Genomic DNA, 17,266 nt, shown 5'->3' on the forward strand with positions numbered 1-17,266 from the left:
AGAAGACATATGCAAATGCATGGAGTACAATACCAATCACCTGTAAACTGGTATAGATCAAAGTAAATCTTTGTACTCCATGCATTAGCATATCTTATGGAGCTTGTCTGGAGGATGATTTGAACTACCATTCGTGCAAGCACTCTATTTGACATAACTTTAGAAATATTTGAATAGGGCAACATGAGTAAATAATAAGAAAACAAACATCACGCCCTCGATGCAACTCGCATGTAACCGAAGGCCATAAAAGATAACCTGATAACAATAGCTTGACAATAGCTATCTATAATCCGTTTCGAGTCCCTTCATACACAGTCCCTGGTCCAATGCATATACTGTGTGTATTGTTCCCGGGTATAGTCAATGCAGTCAAGCAAACATGTATTACATTTTGAAAAGGCTATAGTGTATCACAGGCATGTATTGAATGGCCAGTCATACAGGAATTAATCAACTTGCAGTGACTGGTTCCTTTGTTACCACATGTCAGTCATCTATTGGTTTTTTGACCATCGTATCACAGTGATGGCCAATCACAGGCGAAGTAATCAAATAGCAGTGACTGTTGCCTTTGTTACCACATGTCAGTCATCTTGTGATTATTGGACCATGTAAACCTGCAAAAAACGAGCCAAAGTGCAGGCCCTATGATATTTTTGATATTTAACAGTACTCGAAGTAAAATTTATAAATCTGATGATTTATACTTAAAGTGTGTGGAGGTGGGATGAAAAGCCGACGATCAATTGAAAATTTTGACCTTTCGTATTGAAGATATGGATTTTTTCCCAAAACACCCTGTGCCAAAACACCAAAAAAATTAGGTCTTTTTGGGAAAAAAATCCATATCTTCAATATAAAAGGTCAAAATTTTCAATTGATCGTCGGCTTTTCCTCCCAGCTACATACACTTTAAGAATATATCATTAGATTTATAAAATTTACTTCGAGGACTGTTATATATCAAAAATTTGAAAAATATCAAATTTTGATAATTTGTCATAAAATTTGTATTATATCGTGAATTTCAAAAAATGAAAATTATTTGATATCAGAAAGACATGCTTCGTATTCAGAATGCAATTTGATACGTCTGAGGTGCTCTCATGTCCCACAAAAAATACTGTCGAAACGCCATAAACGCTCATTCTAGATCCCTTAAGTTTATTAATTAATTGTCTCTCTACCTATGCAGCTATGTACCATGCTCCACTATATTTGGTCATGACAGTAAAAAAAGACCATTTAATCCAAATTACATTGTAACCCGACATTGTAATTGCGCGGAAAATCCGGAATTTAATGTTAACGCCCGCATGTGGGTTTCTGAATGTCCTGAATTCACTATACTTCATGAATTTTTTTCCAACTTCATCCTATATACAATGCCACTGTGAGAAACGTCAACTAATGCTAACGAAATAGTATGTCCATGCAGCCCGGTATGTAAAACAGCTTTTATAAAGGCTTGAATTTATTTTACTCATATTCGGATTATAATCGAGTACATGCCTTTTGTTCTTTATCCTCTATTGTAAAGTTGCGTATAACATTTCCTTGCTTAATATTGATGCCTAACATATTGAGTGGTCAAAATGACACGGCCGGGGCTTGAACCTGGGACCTCAGTGGTGCAAGGCGAGGGAACTACCGCTGCGCCAACTCGCTCTGTATTGTATATAACAGGTGACTGATTGGTGACTTGAGGAGTATTTTGGAAATGCTGTAAGTCCCATTTAGTGATCCCAGCGAAAGTGTAAAAGAATACAATTATTTATAACTTGCTTAAAAGTGAAGGACAAGTCATTCAAGTTGTCATTTGGTATTTTTGAAATGAAAGATTTGGCAACAACCAAAGAAAACAGCAGTTTTGACCTAGTTGAAGCCTCATTCAAATACACGTGTAGCTAAATTATATACTCTCAGTATATAAATTACAGATTCATGTAAATGCCATATTTTGTCTTAATTTCTAAATTTTTACGATTGTCCGCATGAGCAAGTCACAGGACTTTAATGTTTATCATTTTAAGCATGGATGATTACAAAATATGCCTCTTTTATATTGGCTTAATATGATCAACATTTTCTTCTTTTCATAGCAAGTAAATGATGTTTGAAATACAGTTACCACAAATTATAATTGTTACAGGCTGAGTCAAAAAGAAGTAAACTCATGTCTGAGGGGCTGTAACTCGAGATCTGCAAAAAATCTGGTAAAAATAAAAATACCACTGAAAAGAGCAAATACTACACAAAAGAATTGTTGCAATTGCCCACAGCAAACTAAAGTTATACTCATTTGAATACAGTCACCCATTTTTGTAGCTATACACGGCTGATTGATTTTCAATTTCGCCGAATCAGCAAAGTGCTAACAGGATTTATTGTTGAAAAGACAACTTTTGCTTTTAATTAATATTCAACAAAGTCCATGACAGTACTTTAGTTTGTAGGGATACCAATTTAAGTCTTTACGAACGATCCGGCAGAAGCTTGATTTGGGAATGTTGAGTAAATGATTGAGCTGATCTTTGGTCTTGCTGTAACGCATGTCTAACTCTAGCAATGTTCACTTGTGATCTATATAGCAGTTCGTGGTCTGCCTGAAGCTTCCGGCTGTCTGTTCCTTAATGTCCCATGCACATGGAGCTTGTTCACATTTTTTATATACTGCTTCCTTAAACCCGGTTAGCTGTAGGAAATTGGAGACGAAAAGACGCTGAACTTCAGTGGGACTCTTAGTTTCATGATGCTTCGTCGACAGAAACGTACGCTGCCGTGCGGTAAATTGTGGTGCCATGTTGTCATTTGGCCCGTTATATTATAATGTAGTGCAATGAGGTAAACTAGATATTGAAAAGATCCCTTTAACATGTAGGAATTATTGATCGAAACCACACCTGCCACAGAACTTTATTTGCATTTTAATATCGCGCCTTACCAATCAATATAATAGGTAGGCCCCTACTTGGGAAGTTAAACCGTGTGCAGCTACCAAAATGTATGGTTGTATTCAAATGAGTAAAACTTGAGTTTGCTCTAAGCTATTTTTATTTAGACGTGTAGAATATTTTGCTCTTTGTGGTATTTTCATTTTTAGCAGATTCCTTACAGATCTCGAGTTACAGCCCCTCAAACATGAATTTACCTCTTTTTGACTCAGCCTGTATATCAAAAAATCTTATGTCAAAATATTTCCCTGGTTGTTCCTGATGCAGTATTAGGCAGTCGGTAGTAATTCACTTTAAGGATCTTTCATGTCCTTTCAGGTAGGTTCAGGTAAATTTGGAAATAAAAATGGTATTTTCGTTACATATGCATTAGCTGTACTAGTGTTAGTATACATTTCAATCAGAGTTAGAAGAAGTGCATGTTTTGACATTTAACATCCCTCAAAGTCTGAAAAGTATTTGGCAGGCAGATAACACATACAATTAGGAAGATTTGATTAAAAATCACGATTGCTGTCAGGAAATATGAATAATTTATTCCTGTAAACTTACAATTTTCTGCTGTTTTGAAAGTAGGCTAGAATTTACTAAAATGACAGAAAGTATTATGTATACAGTCACAAGGCAGTTTTAAGGGAAGGGGTATGAACGTTTGGACAGTATTTATTTTGGGACATTAGAGCACATCAGACATATCGTATTGCATTCTGAATACGAAGAATGTCATTCTGATATCAAATAATGTTGATTTTTTGAAATTCGCAATTTAATACACATTTTATGGCAAATCATTAAAAATTGATATTTTTGATATTTAAAACAGTACTTGAAGTACTTTATAAATCTGATGATTTATACTTAACGTGTATGTAGGTGGGATGAAAAGCCGACGATCAATTGAAAATTTGGACCTTTCGTATTGAAGATATGGATTTTTTTCCCAAAACACCAACAAAAATTAGGTCTTTTTGGGAAAAAAATCCATATCTTCAATATGAAAGATCAAAATTTTCACTTTAAGAATATATCATTAGATTTATATAATTTACTTCGAGGACTGTTATATATCAAAAATTTGAATAATATCAATTTTTTATAATTTGTCATAAAATTTGTATTATATTGTGATTTTCAAAAATGAAAATTATTTGATATCAGAAAGACATGCTTCGTATTCAGAATGCAATTCGATAGGTCTGAGGTGCTCTCATGTCCCACAAAAAATACTGTCGAAACGCAATAAACGCTCATTTTAGATCCCTTAAGCAAATCGATTATGTTCAAAGCATAAAAAGGTTATGAACATTGCACAAAAAAACGAGTTTAACAGAAACTTATTAAATGTATTGTATATACATCCACTATTAAGCACATTACAGTGCAAAAAATGAAGGACAGACAAAACAGACAGCAATTAATACACACAATGGTGAACTCATATTAATAAAATTGTACAAAGTACATTATATAGCGCATTCATAATTGATTCTAAGGGGCAAAGTACTATTTTAATGGCAAATGAATGCACAACATCATATATTTCTTTTCATGTCATCCTTTTTTTAAATCGCATAGCGTTATTATTTTATTACATGTAGTATAATCAATTCTATTCATACAAATCATTTACGCGTGATTTGCTCTATATCTCTTACTATTTCCCCCGTTTTGTACGTCAACAAATCTCTATTTTACACTTTCTCTCATTCCCCTCCTCCTTCTCTCTCCCTCTCCCCCTCTATTCCTGTCACCTTTTATCTCTATTTGCCTTTCCCCGTTTCCCATTTCTCATGCGGTATGTTTTTAGTAAAATTGCTTTTTATGTAAATAATACATGTCACTTTTAACAATATGTGTACTGTTATACCTAAAAGATTTTGCGTAATGTTTTTAATTTGTTTAGAATATGTTAAATAAAATCAATCAATCAATCAATCAATCAATCAATCAATCAATCAATTAATCAATTAATCAATCAATCAATCAATCAATCAATCAATCAATCAATCAATCAATCAATTTTCTCTCTCACTTCTTCCTTCTATATGCGGCTGAAATTCCGAAAACATACCCCCATATTATGACCAAATTCGACGAAAAGGAGACCGAAAAATTGTAATTTTCGATTATTTCTTTTCAAGATTATAGTAAATTTGAAAAATGAAAAGAAAAAAAAACGTTGTAGGAAAACAACACCACGTCTTGAAACGAATTTCCTGACTAAAGACTAAGAGAGGGCACATCTGACAGTGTAAACTAACATTAATTTTGTAAAAAAAAATGCGATTCTATTTTTTATGAATATGTAATATTTTTGCCGATATAAATGGTAAATTGTTGACTCTAATTGGTTTTTTTCTCCAGGAACAGTACACACTAGATAGGTCAAACTATGCTACATTTTCTGAATCCTTATGAATATAAAATATGTATTGGTATGGTTTTAAACACAATCAATTTTAGCAAGTTTGCAATTTGAGCCTCAATAAACCTTTTCTCCAAAAAAGCTACCCCGCCTGAATTGCTACTACACATTTACGTAGTCGCCCATGTTATCAACTACTAGTTACGGTAGCAGTTCAACTTCCCTCCACCTCCGTAGTACCTGTGGTACCTCTCAACCCCCGGGCCCACCCACTCACCCACTATATGGTAGCCCCATAAATAATTCCCCGACGGGGTGTATTTTCCCCGACTGGGTGCATTATTCCCGTGACTAATCGACAAAAAGTTCGTAAAACCTCCCCCCCCCCACTATTACAGTGCGATATTTTGTTGGTCACTCTTGACACAACTGTCCCTGTCGTTGAGTTGATTCTAGAATACGGAGTTGAAACCTAACAGACAATTACAAAAAGGGTGAATAAATATCGGGAAAAATTACATCGATTTATTAAGAAATCATTTTATGTCTGTTTTCTTTCCATGACTGAATATATATTGATAAAATATAATATTGGAATTAATATAAAATGAAATAAAATTTATAATGAAATAATAAAAATCTCTGATTTTATTAAAACATGTATATAAGAAATATTGTTCCGTGATGCACATTGATTCAGTTTTATATTTTTTAAAGTATTTTTTACGGTTAAATGACACGAATATTTTTTTATTCTATCTATAAAACGGTATTGGTTGTTTCCTACTTGATTGTTTGCCCCCTTTCCCTCTTGACCCGTTTTTAATCAACATTGCTTTTAAGGTAATATAAATGTTAGTTTTAATAACCCAGCAAACACAAAAACGTTTTTAAAACGTTTTAAATAAGTTATATTTTGGGTTTTGGTTTAGGTAAAACGTTTTAATAACATTAAAATGTCGGGTTATATAAAGGTCATGAAATCGTTTTAAAACGTTTTGTATGAAAACACACTACAAAAATATTTTTTAAAATGTTTTCGAAATGTCATTTTAAACTATTTTTGCAAACCTTTTTGGCCAAATAATTTATTTTGTCAACACTTAAATAACATTATGTTAAAATATTTGCACCAGGCAAACACAGAAATGCTCTTAAAATGTTTTTTACAAAACGTTTTAATAACATTTAAATGTCGGGTTATATAAAGGTCATGAAAGCATTTTAAAAACGTTATTGTAAATATTTTGGGCAAACATTTTTTGCAAAATATTTTTTCAACCCCAAAATAATATTCTGTTTAGAATGATTTGCACAAAGTTTTCAAAAATGTTTTTGGAATGTTATTAAAACGTTTTATACCCTTTATATAACCTGACATTTAAATGTTTTCTGTAAAACATTTGTATTTGCTGTGCAGTAAATTACCAACAAATGTTTTTAATGTTATGAAAACGTTTTGTACCATTAATGTACCCTTTATATAACCCGACATTTTAACGTTTTCAACCTTTTGCAAATGATGTCGAAAACGTTTTGTGTTTGCTGGGTTTAACGTATTTGTATTTTATATTTGATAACTTCTGTCTTTTCTATGTAATTTCTTTTTAATGAATTTGTTTTATACCAAATATCCATCTACCTCTCTTTCTCTCTTCGGTATCATACTGATTAAGATTGTTTATTATTTTAGCTTTGGAAAACATGAGCGGGGAACATAAACCATTTAAAAATAAATCACAAAATTACTTTAGATCAAAATCAATTCTTTGACTAAAGGGATTAAACAATTTTAGTCGTTATCTAATTTCTTAAATATTCTGTCTCGTATACTGTTCTCATACGATACCCAGGACAAGTTGTATGAACAGCTATGCGTTACCCTGACCGGGAATGACTTTGTTCTTTATCATTTACTGTTTCTTTGTCATCCATTTTGTCACAATTTAAATACGATAATACGGTGTTTCTCACTAATTTGTGTTATTTTTTTTGCATTTTTTTCTCGACAGACGGTATCAGGGACGTGTGAACTTTGTTGCAATCAACCTCGTCTTTTGTCATGGAGCAACATTTGAGTAGGATCTACGACATCCTCATCTGTTAGTATATAGATGTTCAACTCCAGTGTGCGAGTACATTCATTGAATGACTTTGTATGTGTTTCATAATTTATGGTACACGAGACCACTTACTCACTTCTCTCTGTTCAGCATTGTTAAGCAAGACTCCTTACCTCATTTAATGTTGATAATTATATGCAGATTGATATTATATGAACAAAAGATGGAATCGATTGCCACAATCACGCATGTTTGTCCGATGCTAAAATATATCTACATATAAATATTATATATGGTACAAGTATTTATAGATGAAGTGAGTAATTGTTGTAATAATTGTAATATAGAGAACAATACATTAATATTCTTAAAAAACAAAAGGCCAAGATATATAGAAAATATGGACCGTATTCATAAGCTAGTCGCCATTGTTCTCTTATTTTCATTTATCTCACGTAATCTGGAATTGCATGTCAAAGCAGAGATAGAAGTTGTTCCTCATTGGAATGCTAATACTACTCAAAACAGCTCAGCATCATGCCTTCTCACAAACATTGGCGGCAGCGATGGGTACAATAACTCGTTCACTCTATCCGGTAATCCCGGTGGTGAGACTTGCAGTGTCCAATTAACAACATCTCCCGGGTTCGATATTATGATACAAGTACCCAAACCAATATCTACTGGTGCATTTCTGTACATAGATAAACAAGGTGATCTTCTGCATTGTCAAAATAGGTATGTGGTTATTGAATCAGATGGACTTTGCTTCATTGTGTTCTCACACGCAAAGCTCCAGCTATTTCTCCAAGGCAATATTAGTATTTTTATGAGCGGTACGTCATCAAACCAGGCTCTGTCCAAATGCCAAGGAAATTCACATGATGAACAACCACAACCAGTTTCCGAAGTAAGTGAGATAAACCATTGTCGTACAAATGAATTCAATCACACTATTTCCTGTAACCTATTACCTGATCACATTTGTTCATTTGAGCAGTTTCCAACCAGTTGTATTGGTTCACTCGGGAAAGGATATGTAGATTTCAAATGTCATGATGACACTTTCCAATCAAGCCATACATCTCTGATAATCTATCCCAATGATATTATTACGTTGGATCTCTCACGGCAGAACATAGTAGAGATAACTGAGGATGCCTTTGTTAGTCTGAAACGTTTAGATGAGCTTGATATTCATGATAACATGTTGTCTATATTACATTCTAATGCGTTTACAGGTTTGAAAAATCTGAAAGTATTGTACTTGTATGGTAATCAGTTAAAAACACTTGTTGCTCGTGTGTTTCATGATTTAGCTGGTTTACATTATTTAGATCTTCGTTTCAATATCTTGGCAATTTTGCCAAATGGTTTGTTTAGCAGTTTTAGAAACCTTAAAACGCTGAAGCTTGATGGAAACCAGATAACTTTATTAGATACGAATTTGTTGAAAGAAACCAGTGAGCTAACTGGTCTGGGTCTCCGTAACAACCAGATCACGTCAATAGATGCGCATTTCTTGAATTCAACTAGTAAGCTGACTATCCTGGATCTGAGAAACAACCAGCTTACGTCACTAGATGCGAATTTGTTGAAGGAAACCAGTGTGCTGTGGCACCTGGATCTGAGTTACAATCAGTTTACTTCATTAGATGCGAATTTGTTGAAGGAAACCAGTGAGCTGACTACCCTGTATCTGGGTAACAACCAGCTTACCTCAATAGATGCGAATTTGTTGAAAGAAACAAGTGAGCTGACGCTTCTGTATCTGTACAACAACCAGCTTACTTCATTGAATGTGAATTTGTTTAAGGAAACAAGTAAGCTGTCTCGCCTGCATCTAGGTAGAAACCAGCTTACTTCACTAGATGCAAATCTGTTTAAACAAACCAGGAAGCTGACTTACCTCCGTCTGGATGATAACCAGCTTACTTCATTAGATGCTAATTTGTTGCAGGAAACCACTGAGCTGACTTACCTCAGTCTGGCTAACAACCAGATAACTTCATTGGATGCGAATTTCTTGAAGGAAAGCAGTAAGCTGACTACCCTGTATCTGTATAACAACCAGCTTACGTCATTAGATGCGCATTTATTGAACACAACCAGTGAATTGACTCTCCTGAATTTGCATAACAACCAGCTTACGTCATTAGATTCGAATTTGTTGAAACAAACCAGTAAGCTGACTTACCTGAATCTGGGTAACAACCAGCTTACGTCATTAGATTCGAATTTGCTGAAGGAAACCAGACAGCTGGCTACGCTGGATCTGTCTAACAACCAGCTTACGTCATTAGATGCGAATTTGTTGGACACAACCAGTGAATTGACTCTCCTGAATTTGCATAACAACCAGTTTACTTCATTAGATGCGAATATGTTGAAACAAACCAGTAAGCTGACTTACCTGAATCTGGGTAACAACCAGCTTACGTCATTAGATACAAATTTATTGAAGGAAACCAGTCAGCTGGCTACTCTGTATCTGCAAAACAACCAGCTTACCTCTTTCGATGCGAATTTGTTGAAGGAAACCAGTATGCTGACATACCTGTATCTGCAAAAGAACCAGCTTACCGCATTGGATTCGAATTTGTTAAAAGAAACCAGTAAACTGACTCATCTCTTTCTGTCTGAGAACTTGTTGCAGCATCTACCGAGTCAATTATTTCGCACACTCACCGATTTACAGGCACTAGATATGAGCGTAAATAAGTTGGTAAATATAAGTCATGATTTATTTTGGAAAACGAGGAATTTAACATTTCTTAACTTAGGTTTGAACTATTTTAAACAGTTAAGTCGCAGAATATTTGAAGGACTGAAGAACTTGCAATCGATACATCTGGATTTTAATCAACTTCATGCGTTAAATCTACACATATTTAAAGACACGACAAACCTCCGTTTTCTAGACTTGTCTGGAAACAAATTAACAAACATTCCAAATATCAACAACCTAAATGAACTTGCCTTTATCGATTTACGAGAAAACAGACTGACTATGATAGATAAGCGTACATTTATTGGCCTCCCAAAGCAGATTGAAATAGTTGTAAGCCAAACAGAAATCTGTGAATGTTATGTACCGAGTGATATTAGGCCTAATTGTAGTGCTCTAGATGTGAGATCTAAGTATTTGACATGCGATAGGTTAATGTCAGATAAGGTGTTATTGGTCATGATTTGGATTATAGGTTTGAATGCTTTGGGTGGGAACCTGTTTGTTTTGAAATCAAAATCTGAAAAGAACAAAGTTCAACCTTTCCTGATGAGCAATCTGGCAATGTCTGATTTACTCATGGGCATTTATATGCTGATCATTGGATCTGCTGATATTTACTTTGGTGAACATTTTCCGATGCAAGCTGAGACCTGGAGATCTGGTATGACATGTAGAATTGCTGGTGCAATGTCCATACTATCGAGTGAAGCTTCGGTGTTCTTTGTTACAATGATAAGCATTGACAGATTCATTAACATCCGATTCCCATTTTCTCGATGCAAGTTGACAAAAAAAGCATCGGCTGTAATAGTTACATTAATATGGCTGGTGTCTCTGTCATTAGCAATTATACCGTCTGTATTAGCGGAAGCAAGTTACAAATTGTATGATATCTCTCACGTGTGCATTGGCTTTCCTCTGGCTCGACACGAGTTGTTCTATAAAAACATTTCAGCGGAAGCTGTTATTCTGGAAGACAGTGGTTTCGGCTATGTGAAGTTTGTGGTCAAGTCCAAATCTCTCGGTCACGTTCCCGGTTTATATTATTCATCAGTCATGTTTCTTGGTCTTAATGGTATCTGTTACTTTGTCATATTGCTCTGCTATGTGGAAATTGTTAGATCGGTTTACAAGTCATCGAAACGCGTTGGACGGAACAAAAATGCCAAAGAAGAGAATAACAGAATGAACACCAAAGTTGCAGCCATAGTTCTGACAGATTTCTTTTGTTGGGCGCCGATTATTGTATTTGGGATTTTGGTGCAAGTTGGTGTACTGACCTTACCCCCTTCTGTATTCGCTTGGACCGTAACAGTTATTCTACCCATAAATTCAGCAATTAATCCATATCTTTACACCATCGTGGATATTATTCGTAATCGACGTAAACAGGCAAACCTCGAGCCTGCTGTAAATTGCAAAGGGACAGCGCAAAAGCAGACACATAATACTCAAGAGAGTCAATTACAGACCGTCTCTTGCAATCAGCCAAAAAATAGTATAGATGACAGAAATGTCCAAATGGAGACACACATGGAGACAAACATGTAAATATAATAACAAATCTAACATGTGTACACGTTTCGTCAATATAATGGACTGCAGGACTACATACAAGCATAACTTATGACAGTAAGCCCTAATGTACGTTACGTATTATACACTACAATACATAGGGATAAATAAAACAACTATGAACTGGACGCCAAGCAATATTTCTTCATTGCTGAAATGACTGTTCCTCACCATTTAACCATTATATTCTGCAATCAGTCGATATCTTTACCCATTATGAGTGTCACATCTCGTCAATTAATTGGGATTGAAGAAAGTCTAGCGAATTGCAGATAGAAAGCTACCCAAAAGGCGAGCTATTTTACTGCTGTAGAGAAACAATATTCGTTTAATATGGATTTACCGCAGCAAGAACATTTGTTTAAACGTGTGGAACATGATTATGGAAAGATTTCCTACACAAAGTGCGCTGTTGGGAAAGATCGGCGAGGAAATCTGCTCGGTGGAAAAATCATCTGTGTTATCTATTAAGATGCCGTAGCACAGGACTGACCCCCCTAGTATAAAATTGAAATCATCGGTAAAAGGGATGGAAGCGTCTAACATCTTAAGAAAGAATGAATCAAAACTTCTAGGGGAGAGGATCCACCAGACTGTTTTTACGTTAGGAGTGATTAAACGCCAGTGTGAGGAGTTAGTAACAACAAATAAAGCTCAAGTTTCGCGCGAGTAAATGACAGATTAGCGAAAGTAATGGAAAGGTCGCGTAAATCAGAACACCGGAAGTGCAAGATGCGTCAAGTAAACAATTATTCGGAAAAGGTCATCGCCCGCAGTAAATACCACGTTGAGTCCACAACAAGAATGTTGGGTGGGAAATAAGTCGAATCGTGAGCTGAATGCCCGGGCTGAATGCCGACGGAAAGAGTATGTTAGCTATATGTATGAACTATGCTGTTTTTCCCACATCTATCCACACTATTGATCTTATTACTGGTGTAGAACGGCATGTAATAAGCTTACTGATAAGACTGAAAAAGACCAAGTCAGAGCCGAAGCTGTGAAAGTTTAGTCATGCACCCAAAAGTAACTTGACTACAGGTGAAAGAAAAGCAATGAAAGATCTACGTACCTGATGAAAGTGTTACCATATTACCCAGTGACAAAGGTCGGTGCACGGTCGTCCTCAACATCACGGATTATAAGCAAAAAGGGGATGAACTGTTGAGTAACACTAACACTTATACACTTCTCAGGAGGGACCCCACTAAAAAGTATAAAGAACAATTGAGAGGGATCGTGCAAAGACTGTGTGATAGTGATTGCATTACGAAGGCTCAATACTATCTTCTTATGCCCTGTTCGGATACAGTGAATCGCCTTTACGGCTTACTAAACGTACATTAACCAGCCTGCCCTCTATGTCCCATCGTCTCGCCTATTGGGTCAGTCACTTATCAAGTGGCTAAGTTTGTTACGGACATTATTTCCCCCCTCTTGTATGCCAATCGCCCACCATATTAAGAACTCTGCGGACTTCGCTGAAAGAGTGGGGAACCTGACACTACAGGAAGGTGAGATTATGGTGTCTTATGACGTAACTAGTCTGTTTACCACTATACCCCAGTTCCAGATGCCCTCCGCGTTATTAGGAGGATATTAGTGGAAGACGTCACTTTGTCTGATCGCACAACACTGTCGGTTGATGACTGGTCAAAATGTACCAACAAAAAGATGGTTTTGCGATGGGATATCCAGTCTCGCCACTCGCATCCAACATATTCATGGAGTGGGTTGGGTTTCGCGCCCAAGACACCGCAACCCATGTACCATTCTTCTGGGCTCGCTATGTCGATGGTACGTTCGTCGTAATACACGAAGAATACATCGACGAATTTACCACCCATATCAACAACATTTCGCACACTATCAAGTTTACCATGGAATGGGACAACTTCCTATGCTTGACACTCTTATCCACAGGAAGGAGACCGGCTCTACCAAAATCACCATCTACCACAAGCCCACACACACACCGACCAGTACTTACTCATGGATTCGCACCACCCACTTCAACATTGGAATCAGATCAGAACACTGGTTCATAGAGCAGAATGGCTGGTTTCGGAAAAAGAGGACAAAGTTCTAGAGTTGGAGAACATCCTGAAAGCGCTTGAAGTGGGTAGCTATAAACGGTCCCATTTCGCTGTCGCCAATACCCGCAACCCTCCTAACCGTCAACCCCCACTATGGCTGGGTGAAAGGGACCCATCACCCTTCCCTATGTTAGGTGTGTTGCAGAAGGACTTCGCGCAGAACTCTGTGCAAACGCGGTATTCAGGTGCTCTAAACATTCTACCCCCACTGCAAGTGCCAAAATCTTGGATACTGACTCTTCATGGGTTGGCAGAGGCGTCCAGGAAGCTGCTCACATCAGGCAAAACAGAAGCACTCCGAACAGAGACGGCGGCCGGTATTACCTACCAGCAGTATACACCTCGCTATTTACACGTCCTGCACCGTATTACGGTGCACATCCAACAGCGCCCCACGTGTTAATTGGGCTGAAGAAAGTCTAGCGAATTGCAGACAGAAAGCTACCCAAAAAGTGAGCTATTTTACTGCTGTAGAGAAACAATATTCGTTTATATAAAGACAAAGTGTTTAAGCCTCAAGATGGTCTTAATAAACTTCAAACCACTAATATGCAACACAAAATTGTGTCTAGTAAGAAAAATCATCGCTGTATACCAAATGCGACTGAGTCTACATATAAATTGCCATCAAAAGTGTTTACTCTCCATGTTGCTCATGCTCTAGTCCATTCAGATGTTGGCGATTTGAGCAGAGACCTCCTCTTATACCAAATTATTCAAGATCGTTTAGTTCTTTGTCTCTGTGGAGGTTCGACAATGGTTGATTTCTGTTAAGCAAACTCTTACGTTTATTAAGTTTTTCAGGTTCGCTTATTTCATACTGATAAGGTTCGAATAGAATTTAGCAATTTATGAAATTGAATAAACTGATGTTCTGTGTACATGTATATTGTTATCAACTGCCATGTTCAAATCAATCGTAAATCCAGTGGAGATACGTCGGATCTATGCTCTGATTACATTTGATAGCTTAGAAATTTTGAAATACGTTACTTTTTCATAACATTTGTTTGTAGCAGTTTTACATTAAATTATCCTTGTGAAGTTTGCATCTGTTGCTAATCTCACCTTTATTCAATGGTATATGATTGAGTTATATCACTTTAACAATGAAAACAAATGTACTACATTATACAATTGTACTCTAAGATACATGTCGCACTATGTAATATAAATATTAGGTGTTTTTTGCAACCATCGGTTTCACGCACGTTTGCACGGCGATCACCAGGCAAAAATGACCTGCTTATATTGCACGGAAAAGTAGAATTAGCTTTGCGCGGTCGCGACGCTCAATATTGCGAGCGTAACTGCAAGAGTCGCGACAACGGCTGAAAAATACTCGCGTAGTCTAGTTCAGCCGGTGTAGGACCGCGCGGAACTGGTGCTGCACGAAAAAAACCTATTTATTTTTCTTATTGTGGTCCGTCGATTTGGTTTTGCCTTTGTTATGCCGCCACTTTGAAATAAGTTCGGACCTACGATTGATTATATTGTCCTTGTTCATGTTTATTGCAATTTTTTCTTCTAGGCATAAGTTACTATATATTACTGTTGTTTATTGAGCCTTTGAACGGCCATCAAAAAACAGGGTTATATCTGCAAAGCGCGTGTTATTTGCGCGTACGTCTTATACGCATGTGTTAATTAACGCGTTTGCTTTGCTAAAGGGTACATACCACAAAAATAGCTTTCCATAGACTTTACGTGCAAAATAGGGGTCACGTTTTAGGCTATAAGTCGAGTTACGTCTTACTTTGAAATATATATTTGATATCATCTTAATCAGAACAAAATTTCTGCATAACATATCTGAAAATGACACCAAATTTTAGGTCTACTTTTTGAGAAAAATAGCGCTATATAAAAGGCCCGATTTTCCCGTGTTTACGTCCGACTGCTAACCGCGTTTTGACCTCGTGTGTTCATGCGCTCATCATCGTAAACATCACTCAAATTTTTGCGTTTTCTGTTCATATTAGTAGAGATCACATTCACAAGTTCTAGCAAAACACGATTTGCAACACTAAAATTGTTAATATTGTACCGATTTTGCACAAATTTTATGCAAAGTTGGGACTATAGGCGTGATAAACTTTTACCGGAAACTGCTTTACAGGCGGATTTAGTGGTATGAACCCTAAAGTCATCAGGCTAAAGATGCGCGATAAACAAAAATGCACCTTTTGCGCATGTATTTCAAGGAGAACCTCGTTTTTGGTAGCGAGAATTATAGTTTAAACTCTGAAGTATCTGTGGTATCAAATACACGGTTGTTTGATGGCATGTAGAAATGTATTAGTTTTTAAGCAACACCGATGAACACTGATGGCGCTATTCATATTAAATCTTGATTATATCTTTACAAGGGGTAGACACTTTTATAATGTAATTAAGACCTCATTAAAATGAGTAAACATATAGCAAGGGAATTTTTTAACTACTTTCTATCACGGCTCAAGCAACAACTCATATTATTGGGTTAAATTAAATTTGAAATATATGTAAATAGCGCGCTCAATTTGCACACAAATACAATCTTTATAGAATAAAAGTTACCGCAGAAAGCCAGATATTTTTCGAAGTTAACATAGCTATTGTCTGTCCAATTAATTTAGACACCCAGTTTTTGTTACTTATTTGAAAAAATATCCACTTTCAAGGAAAGTCATGATTCGCTGAGACCTAACGGGATTTTTGTGTTTCCAAAGCATTGAGTGAGAGTTTACCAGAAATTCTATTGAAATTGGAAGGTTTTCTCAACACTTTAAAAATAATCCGATAGAAGTTGGGTACATTATTTTGGAAGGTCTCACTATACAGATTTGTAGGTATTGCGATTTTGGATAGTGAATGGATGAATTGTAAATTAATTATACTCCTCACGAAAAACATTTTATAAAAATGAAAAATATAATTCAGTTCATAAAATGCAGACAGTGTTTCTTATTGGTATATTTATTCTTAGTGTATTAACGCACTGATCCCAGTTGTCCCTCAACCAATTACAACAATTCGGCGCGGTATTTGAATCTTGTTCTGTGCATGCTTTTGGCTTGGCCCAATTCCAAGAAAATACAAATTGTATGCCCTATGAATGTTCTGATGTTATTGGTGAGGAGTATAATTCACAATACACTCCAGACGCACAGTAACTTGCCCTATCATTTGTTATAATGCACCAACTGTGATATCTTTTGAGTTATAGAGGTTGTGCATGAAATTATTGATTGGCTCCAAACAAAGGATTTGAACCGGTGTCCTTCACCGAAATCCACAGTCCATTCAATCAAATATTGTCATCAACCTATTTGATCGTAGTGTATTTGTTATGCGTGTGAGACGACCTCTCGCGGTGATTGTAAACATGCTTTTGTTGAATGCATTTGAGTAGACCGCCATTGTTGTGAATTAGTAAAAGGATCAAAGAAAAAGGGTGCCATGATATATTATGTCATAAACTTATCGCTATGGGCATT

Source organism: Amphiura filiformis, unplaced genomic scaffold (assembly GCF_039555335.1).
Source record: "Amphiura filiformis unplaced genomic scaffold, Afil_fr2py scaffold_33, whole genome shotgun sequence".
Lineage (NCBI taxonomy): Eukaryota > Metazoa > Echinodermata > Ophiuroidea > Amphilepidida > Amphiuridae > Amphiura > Amphiura filiformis.